Below are 10361 nucleotides of genomic sequence, written 5' to 3' on the forward strand. Positions count from 1 at the left end.
CGCTGCGCCCTAGGGCACTGGGAAACCCTAACAGGTGCTCCCACCATCTCCTGTGTCTTAGGAAATAATTTAATTGATCGAGCACTCTTAGATCTAGGGGCGAGTGTCAACCTTTTACCTTATTCAGTTTATGAGAAACTTGAGTTAGGTGAGTTAAAACCAACCTCGGTATCCCTTCAATTGGCTGATCAATCTGTAAAAATACCACATGGGATAATTGAAGATATTCTTGTCAAGGTAGACAAATTTTATTTTTCAGTAAATTTCATCATCCTTGATATGGAACATGAACCTAATCCTAAGAAATAAATCCCCGTGATCCTTGGGCGCCCCTTTTTGGCAACAGCCAATGCGTGCATCAATTGTAGAACGGGTGTAATGAACATATCATTTGTGAACATGAAGGTAAAATTAAATATGTTCAATGCGGCCGACCAACCCGCGAGGGAAGTTGAGTATTTTATAATAGACAAAATAGATGACCTCATAGAAGGAGATGCAAAAACTATCTCACTGTATCTGGCTGAAGACAATAAACTTAGCGCTTGTTGGGAGGCAACCCAATTCTCTTAGATTTTTTTAACATTGAGGACAATGTTAGGTTTAGGTTTGGAGGTATTTTTAAATATTTTTAAGCATTTTTGTTTTGTTTGCATTTCTTGCATTCGTTTTCACTTCACAATGTCAGGTTTAGGTTTGGGGGTCTTCATCTGGATTTTCATCATAAAAAAAAATCTTTTAAAAAAAAAAAATTGTGTTCATTTTCATTGAAATTGTGTTCATTTTCATTTTTATAAATTGAAAAAAAAAGATAATAAAAAAAGGGTTTTAAAACCTAATTTTTATACATTAATGCGAGAATGATAAACACACAAGGTATATAAAATCTAAAAAGCCCAATGACTGGTCGAAAGTAATGCAAAATTGAGTTCTTGTTATTAAGTCTCTCTTAGTGAGTTGTAAGCCAATTAATTAAAATTTCACTACACCCTGGCCGACACTTCTAAGATCTAGGTTCGACATTATGTTGATAGTATAGTAGCAACCTTGGACCCTGATGAATCATACTTATCTAATCCCAAAAAAAAAAAATCATCAATAAAAAATGAATTTAGTCAGGAACATCGAAAAGGGCTACCTATTGTCAAAGGTCAAGTGGGCTTGTGATGAAGACTCGGAGCATAAGTGTTGCCCAAGATGACAACCCAAGAGGGGGGGGGTGAATTGGGTTTTTCTAAATTTTTGATGCTTTAAAAGTTTTCTTGTTAAGAGCTGTGGAAGCTTTCTTAAGTTACTTGTGTGAACTTACCCTAGAGCAAGAATCAAATATAAAGCAAGAATAAATACAAGAACAAGCACAACACAAACAAGACAATGTATAGTGGTTCGGTGCACTCCAAGCACCTACGTCCACTCCCCAAGCCTCTTCTTGGGAATTCACTATAATCCCTCGGATTACAGTTGGATTATTTTCCGAGCTCACAATCCAAAAACCTTTACACTTTGGTTTTCTGGGATCACCAAAAACCTATGTTGCTTTTACGGGCTCACCAACGAACCTTCACAATTGGTTTTACGGATTCACCAACAACCTACGTTGGTTTTACGGGCTTACCAACAACCTATGTTGGTTTTACAGGCTTACCAACAACCTACGTTGGTTTTACGGGCTTACTAATAACCTACGTTGGTTTTACGGGCTTACCAACAATCTACAATGTTGGTTTTACGGGCTTACTAACAAACCTTACAACAAGAGTAATAAGTAAAGAATGAAAGCTCCTAAAAGAGCAAATAAGGCAATTATAAACTACAAAGAAGAGTTTAGAGAATGTTTATTGCTTTGAAGGAGCTATTCTCTTCTTTGTCAAGCTTGCTTCACTTCATAAGGGTTGGTGGAGCTATTGATGACTCTTTGAAACTGCTCAACCACTTTCTTTTGGCTCTTAAGATGAAGCAATTGAATGAGGCTTGCTTTTCTAGGGTTTTCTCTTGAGTGTGCTTCTTTATTTCCAAAAGCTTGCTTCCTCTGATGAATACTCCCTCTTAAATACTTCTCCAACCTCCAAATAGTCCTTCCTGACCGTTGGATTGAAGAAACTAGCCGTTTATAGCCGTTGGAAGTCCAAAAAGCACTTCTGCACAACTAGCCGTTATGCTTGTGCTTGGGTCGACCCAAACTTTTCTGGGGTCGACTCAAACTACTGTTCATCAAACTTGGGTCGGCTCAAGCTTTTCTGGGGTCGGCCCTCTCAGGAAACACAGAACCTTATATTTCAGCCATTTTTCACTCGGGTCGACTCAACTCTTTTTGGGGTCGACTCAAGTTCAGTTAGGGTTAACTCAAGGTGGGGTCGACTCTATCTCTTCTAGAGACTTGTTTTCTTGAGGCTTGAAGATGGGGTCGACTCAACTTTCACTTGGGTCGACCCAAGTGCTGTTCATCCGTGCCATAAGTGCTAGAATGTGCCAGAATATTTCTAAAACGTGCCAGGGTCGACTCTATCTCTTCTAGGGTCGACTCCTACTCTATGCCAAGTGTTCCAAAGGCGTGCCAAATATATCGGGGTCGACTCCAAACTAATTGGGGTCGACTCTAACCATGTCTTTCTGCAATTTGAAGGTTAGTTATACACATTGAAATAACAATATGATATTCCAAGCAAATTACGATGTATGGCACAATAGAGTTTCATACCCTTAACAGTATAAATTACCAAATTACCCTTTTAGGTATTTTTAACGTGAAACTTTGCCAAAATGGATTCTTGAGCTTTCTACCATTCTCTATTACAAATTTTATCTTGTTATCAATTCTTGAGAGTGGTTTTGACCATATATTCTTAATGTATCGTGAATGTATCGAGGGTGTGTCATTTATCAATGATGTATCGTATATTTCTTTCTTACTCACTTATGTACTGGATTAATTGAGTTAATAGCATTAGCACCATATGGCCTCAATGACTTTGTAAGCATCAAAATAACACTAGGATCCTCAATAAGTCCGTAGGGGAGTCTTGATGCCCGACACCTTATGCCAACTGGTATGAGACTTGTCGACTAATTGCTCGTTACACGGAGAAATCACCACAAGAGTAAAAGTGCACAATTTAAACATTAAAAAAAAGAGTTCTGTATTGACCTTGAAAAAGACAATAGTGTGAAAGCCATCGTTGTAAAAATTCGAGTAAACTGGAATATTACAGATAAAGCCCATGAGGTACTAAAGTAAACATCCCCAACTCTCGAGATCCTGCAGATAAGATGATTTTGAATCAGTGAGTAGATCCCTTTCGACCAATCCTTGGAAACTACTAGTCTTAGCAATATTTTGGAGATCCGAACCCTTAGCTTGTGTACGGTCTAGATTTCACCGAGCACTCCAATGTAAATAAGTCTTACAACTCCCTAACGAAAACTTAATAACCCTCAACTTGAATTGCATTTTGACCTAGGATTTGGGCTGACTTGGTAATTAAAACTTTGTGTGCTTTTGAAATTCTTGGCACTTATGCATTTGAAATTAGATTTTATAAAATAAAAAAATAAAAAAAAATCTTTGGATAGAGACAGCAGTTTGTGGGTATCTGAGCCGGAAATCCTTACGAGACAAAACTCGTCCACTAGGGCCACTTAGGGGTTTAAAGCCTTATTGCATACGGTAAATGCAATCACGATTCCTGCGAAAGTGAGTTAATTTCTTTTCTATTTTGCTCGAGGACTAGCAAAACATAGATTTGTGGGTGTGATAAGTGCTGAATAATTTATAATTTAACTATCTTTCCATAGCACTTATCAATGTTCTTAAACTGATAACTACGTAGTTTACCATGAAATTGAATAATCATTGAAATAAATTTAAAATATGGTAAGAAATAAATAATTCTTTTCTTAAACCAAACTCTGTCTCTCTCTTGGTTGCAATCTTTCATAAAAACTATAGGAAAACATATAAGGGGGAGATTGTGTTGACCCGGTTTGGTAACCTGATGGAGTTGTAATCAAGCTAAGGTTATAATTAAATGGATTTTGGTCCTAATTAGATTGAAAGTTATAATTAATTATTTTTGTACGGGGAAAAGGTTTGATTAACCCTTTTTATTAAGTCACGATCTTGTTTTTAGTCTTGTTTATTTCATCTGATCGAGTTCGGTCTGAAGCAGTTTAGCAAGAACTAAATTTAAATGACATTGGGCTGGAGGACAAGTCAACGATTGTGATCCACCTCAAATCTAAAGCCAATTCCAAACTAATCCCATTCCTTTCCCACGACCACAATCCAAGCTTCCCAGCGCTGAAATAGGGGAGACCTTTTTCCAACCGTTGATTTCGAATACTTCCCATCCGTCCTCGTTTCAAAGCAACAGGAGCCCGTGCAGCCAGCGATCGAGTAGAAGGCCAAATTCTCTTCATCCGGATCGATTCCCAGCACCAAGCCTGTGATTCAACCCCCCCACCGCGTCCAGGCCACGCCCAGCTTCCGTTCCAACCTCCCAGCAGCCGAGATTCACGTCCTCCGATCAGCTCATTCCAGCCGCATCCAACGTCCCAGCCTTCCACGAAGCATTCGGAGCCATGAATCCAGCCACCTTCTTCTTCCGCTCCTCCCAGCATCGCGTCCTTGCCGCTCTTGAAGTCAGCCATCCTTCTGCATCAGGCATCCGGCGATCCCGCATCCATTCCTTCCGCGGTCTAAAGAAAGAAGTTGTCCGGAGCAATCCGCCCAGCGATCCCGCAACCAAATCTCCTCCATGATCAATGCTTCCAGCATCCCAGGAGATCAGGCATGAGCCCAAGCATCTAGCCGTCCCCCTCTCCGGATTTGAGCCATTCCAACTGTCTGCGATCTGTCCTCTGCTTCTTCTCCAGCGATGCATTCCACAAAGTTTTCGGAGCCAGCCATCACATTGATCCCGCAGCTAGCTCCCATCGGATGAGCATCCCGAATTTGCATCCCCACTAGCGCACTCCCATGGGATCCATCACCAAGTGAGAGTTGGCTATATAAGGTGGCCATCGGCTGTGAAGAGAGGGGGGGGGCTCGGTTATGAAGAATAGAGCATGCTCTGTTTTGGGAGAGAAAGAAGAATAAAAAAACAAAAAAAAAAGAGAGAGGGGAGAGACGCTGGGAGGCCAAACGTGAGAAGAGTATTTTTTTATTATGAAGACGGGAGGTCGTCCGGAGGCCATGCGCAGCTAAACATCTAGTCTAGGGCTGGATGAAGCCCTAGCAATGTATCAGGGCATTGTAGTTCTTACTCTTTTAATCTTTTTGGAGTTTGTTTAAATTCTCATTCTCAATGAAAAATTCTTTTATGATGTTTAAACCTTGAGCATGCCATTTACTATTCATGTTTGCTAAAGTAGTCTAAGATGATCCATGCCTAGGAAGATGAGGTGTGCTGCACCCTAGATTAGCATACTTAGGTAGACACTTCATGCTATACCGAAGATGGATTTTCTTAAAACTCTTTATGTTTTTATTTTAAAAGGCTTGTAGCCAATTTGCATGCCTCTCCAAAAGATAAAAATTAAGAACATAGTCCCTAATGCAATGCTACGCGGTGGATTCTAAACCCTAGATCCCTCTACTCTGATAAATTTCAATTCGTACTCATAGATTAATTCAGTATAATTAAGTTAGCAAACTCTTCTTCTTGATTTATTATTAAAGAAAAATAACTTGTCTCCAATCCCTGTGGACCGACATCCGTAATCACTATCCTACAGGATACGTGCTATTGTGTAGTTTATTTTTGAAATTGAAATAAACGATCAGTTGTCCTCTTAACCAAGTAGTGTGGAGACATTGATTTGTCACACAGATGAAGTGTAGAAGTACATTTCACTAAACATGACCAATTTCAGAATGCTCTACTGTCAAGAGATGTTTCGAGTAGATATAGATATAAGTTATTAGATCTATGCCCTAGAAGCCAATCTGGCTGACACATTATTAATTCTGGAACATAATTTTGTACTTGACTTTATTATTATTAAATAATAAATGGGCATTCTTTTCATTCATATTGTTTATGTGTCTCTGAATCATCCAAGGAATTAATAAAATGATGATACATATTCTCAAGAGTTGAGAATTTGAGCCATGTAACATTGGTGATTAATTTCTAAATGCTCCTGATCAATGGATCATCACGAGGACGATGATCGATCCGATCAGTGCACAGATCGCTTTTCTTATGGATGGACGAGACTCGAGTCCACAGTGTAGGGACACTTGAAGTGAGAGTGCAGGTGCTTGTTAGAGAACAAGGGTACTGAGCGTGACCAAAACAAGAAGTCACTTGGATGTCTATCCACTCGTAGTGACTTACTTGATGTTGCAGTAGTATGACTAGTCCTTTGACTTGCAGTGCTTCGGCTACTCATGGTGAGGTTATTGTAGTTTGACTGTACATATACATGATTTCTAGACATATGGGTCCTTGTAGTGTAGATTGGCTGCAATAGGTTCATTATAGGAGTAGGGTATGCACCTACATGAAATCTATCGACCTTGATAGATGAGGAGCCATCCTATGTGATTTATAAGACTGAGTTCTAAGACCTTGGCCAGGGCAGTACATACAGTGGAGAAAGAGTTTTCCACTCTCGAACTCAAGTCGAATAAATCTAGACATATGACAGACGATGGAGTTTGACGAGTTATCCATAACCTCCGGTCTGTAGGGATTCACGATAGAAGGACAGTATCATACGATAACTGCACCTAGAGGTTCATTATTTCATTCTACTGGGTTGCCACTACATGCTGTTAGGTGTCACTGGTGGATGGTGAGACTCATAGGGACCATCTGTCGATGATCCCTGGTGAGTTGAGTTGAAATTGTTTCAACCCATTGAAAGGAGTTTTCAATGATATTGTAATAGAGATTGCAATATATCTTACTACCAGTCAGAATAGAACCTATGGGGTCACACACATTAGAGGTATTGACCGATCCGATGGTTGAATTGTAATTAGGAATCATAAATAATCAATTTGATTGATAATTGGTTAACCCGCTAAGAGTTAGTGAGTTGAAGAAGAAATAATTGCAATCGGATTGCAATTTAATTTAATTAATTGGATTTAATTAATTGGACTTGATCATGAATCCTAATTGGAGTAGGATCCTTGGAGTCCTAATTGAATTAGGATTTCAAATTAAATTAGAGTCCTACTTGAAATAGGATTTTTAAAGTCCTAATTGCATTAGGGCTGAAATTTAATAAGTCCCAATTAGATTAGGATTTTCTTAAATTCTAATTAATTTTAATTTTAATCTAATTAATTAAAAGACTCCTAATTTGATTAGGATTGAAGAGTTCAATAGAGTCTTGGTTCAATTAAATTCCAATTAGATTAGGATTTGAATGAAAAGGAAGATTAAGTTCACCTAATCCTTTTTAGAAAAGGATTGGGTCCCAATCTATGTGGCTAAACCCACCCCACTTAATATGATTAAGTGGGGCGTAGGATTGGAGGGGAGAAGAGGGAGGGGCGTACGCCCCTCCGTTGCTTGCGTGAAGGAAAAAGGAGGGGCGTACGCCCCTCCTCTCTTTGAAATAAAATGATAAGGATGAGCTCCTAAAATGTAGGAGCTCATCCTTATCCACTAAGGCTTCAAAAGGAGGAGGGATTTCGGCCCCTCCTCTAATGCTTTCCTTGGGGATTTCGGCAGCAAGGAACACCTCTCCCATTCCTCCATCCATCCGCAAGAAAAGAAGGGAAAAGAAGCTAGTGGTGCGGACCTCCTTCCTCCCTTCTTTGGTTCCAACGTGAAGATAAAGAAAAGGCTGGGAAAAAACCTTTAGATCTTCTTCCTTGGCTCTTCCTTCTTCTTCCTCCTCTCAAGGCAGTCAAAGGTTGATTCAAAGGAGAGGACTTCAGCTATCAATAGCCTTCTCTGCAAGGGAGCTAGCACCCCGGGGAGATCCAAAAGCTTCAATCGGTTCATTACCTCGTGTGGATACCCGTAGAGGTCGGACGTGTGTGCGGCTTCCATTGAACCTTCATCAAATACCTTATAAATCAGATTTGCAGAGACCACCTACTCGTGCAAGGTGAAGATCTGATCTTCTTAATGATTTTAAAATGGTTTATAAGATTTTAATTCTAATCTATCTACAAACGACGGTTTTAAAATACGTTCATGCGATGAACGGAATCTTACATGCCTTCCACTGCAGATCTGAAAATTTTTGAAATTTTTCTGTGGCATGCATCAGATCCTAACAGTGATATCAGAGCAATGGTTATGTAGATTAAGATTAGAATTAAATTTTTAAAGATATTTTAGATTTGAAATTTAAAATATTATGCTTGCTGAAAATTTCTGCATGCAGAATTTTCAGCTTGCTGATTTTTCTGCATGCTGATTTTTAGATGCTTAGATTAATAATTCTAATGCTTTGATAATATGATTATAAATATTTAGAATCATATCTTGCATAATCAGCAAGTCATGAGATGAAATAATCAGTTAAATTACAGATATAAAAATAATATTTATGCATGAGATGCGTATGGTGATGATCATGGATGAACCCTTTTGAATGTGCTAAAATATTCTGCGATGTTCTGTGATGCTATGTGATGGCATGTAATTTTAATTTTCAGATGCCTGCATGCATCTTAAATTCATGTATTAGAGACATGCGTGTCTCATGAAAAAGGGTTGTAATTTATTCTTTATTTTATTTAATTTTTAAAGCAATCTGGGATGTAATCTGTGATGTGTGTTGCACGACGATGGTTGATCGATATGTACATCAACAAGCTCAACATGCGCGGATCGAGATCAAGAGTTGATTGGAGATGGATCAAGAAGTTGATCACAATTGGACCTAAGGATCAAGATCAAGTCAAGAGTTGAAGACGATCAAACCAATTGACGTGCATGTGCTTGTAAAATGACCCTATCCTGGATCCATGATCATCACCATTTAAATTTATTTGTTGATAAATGCCTGGATGTTTAATGCTTATGTTGTCAGAAGTATGCCCTAGAAGCCAACGTGGCTGATGCATATTTGTAATCTGGGGCATAAATTTAAAATTTGACACTTATTAATAAATAAGATTGGGCAATTTGTTTTTCATTCATATTTGTATGCGTCCATGAATCGTCCAAGAAATTAATAAATGATGACACATATTCTCAAGGAGTTGAGAATTTGAGGCATGTGTCATTAGGGATTAATTTCTAAATACTCCTGATCGACAGATCCATCACGAGGGACGATGATCGATCTGCTGAGATTAGTGCACAGATCACTTAGTCAGATGGACGAGTCTCGAGTTCATGGTGTAGAGACACTGGAGTGATTATTGACGTGGGAATTTATTTCACATATTTTCTTAGTCTTAATTATTTTGTTTTAGAGTGTTTTGTATGTTCTTAGCTCATTTGTCTAGAATTTAGGTGTCTTTTATATTTATTTAATTCTTAAAAATTCTTGGTATTTTGTAGGTGTTTAATTATTGAATTGGTTGAAATTGGGCTGGTCTAGTCAACCCAGAACACTGTTCGGTTTTTGGGTTCTAACCGGAGCTACAGATCTCCGTTTCAGATGTTGTTTAGCTTTCTGGAAAGATAAGATGGAGACCTAAAACTTTTATGAAGATCACAAAACCAAGTTCTACCGTTTTAAAGTCCAAAACTTAGCCGAAACGGAGAAGTCTGAATCTGTCCAGAATTTTACTGCGGCCCAGACCCTGTTTCGGTTTTCAGCTTGTATCTAGAGTTATATAAGACAGAATAATGCAAACCCAGATGCGTTGGAAAGCTAAGAACTATATCTAAAACTTTCGTGAAGGGTCCAACTCCAAACTATATCGTTTTGGTGCTCTAAAGCCAGCTGGGAGTCGAGTCTAAAAATCAGCCTAGAATTTCGGGATTTCAGCTAGCAGATAGGGAGGAAATCTGTTTTAAAATTCAAAAAAAGAAAATTCCGAAAAAGAGGAGGAGAGCTAGCAGATACGAAGAGGAGGAGAAGCAGATAAAAAAAAAAGAAGCAGAGAAACTGAAATTCTGAGAGGAGGAAAAGCTAGAAATTCCGAGAGGAAGAAAAAGCTGGAATTCTGGAAGAAAGAACGGAATGGAGGATTTTTGTAAATACAGAGTTCTTTTCCTTTCTCTTATATATATATTTTTTTATTTTTTATTTGCTGAATTGTTATTAAGAATGTTGAATGCGAATTTATGTTTGAGAAATAATTGGATTGATTTATTAGTTATGATTTGCTAGTTTTCTTATCCTAGGGCTAGGACGTAGTCATTGAATTTTTGATATGAATTGAGTATGGTTGTATTGAATATCTTTTGTTAATTGCAATTTGATGATTTCGGTTT

The sequence above is a fragment of the Phoenix dactylifera genome, chromosome 4 (assembly GCF_051530095.1).
Source record: "Phoenix dactylifera cultivar Ajwa chromosome 4, Ajwa_hap1_PhDact_Kaust_v1.1, whole genome shotgun sequence".
Lineage (NCBI taxonomy): Eukaryota > Viridiplantae > Streptophyta > Magnoliopsida > Arecales > Arecaceae > Phoenix > Phoenix dactylifera.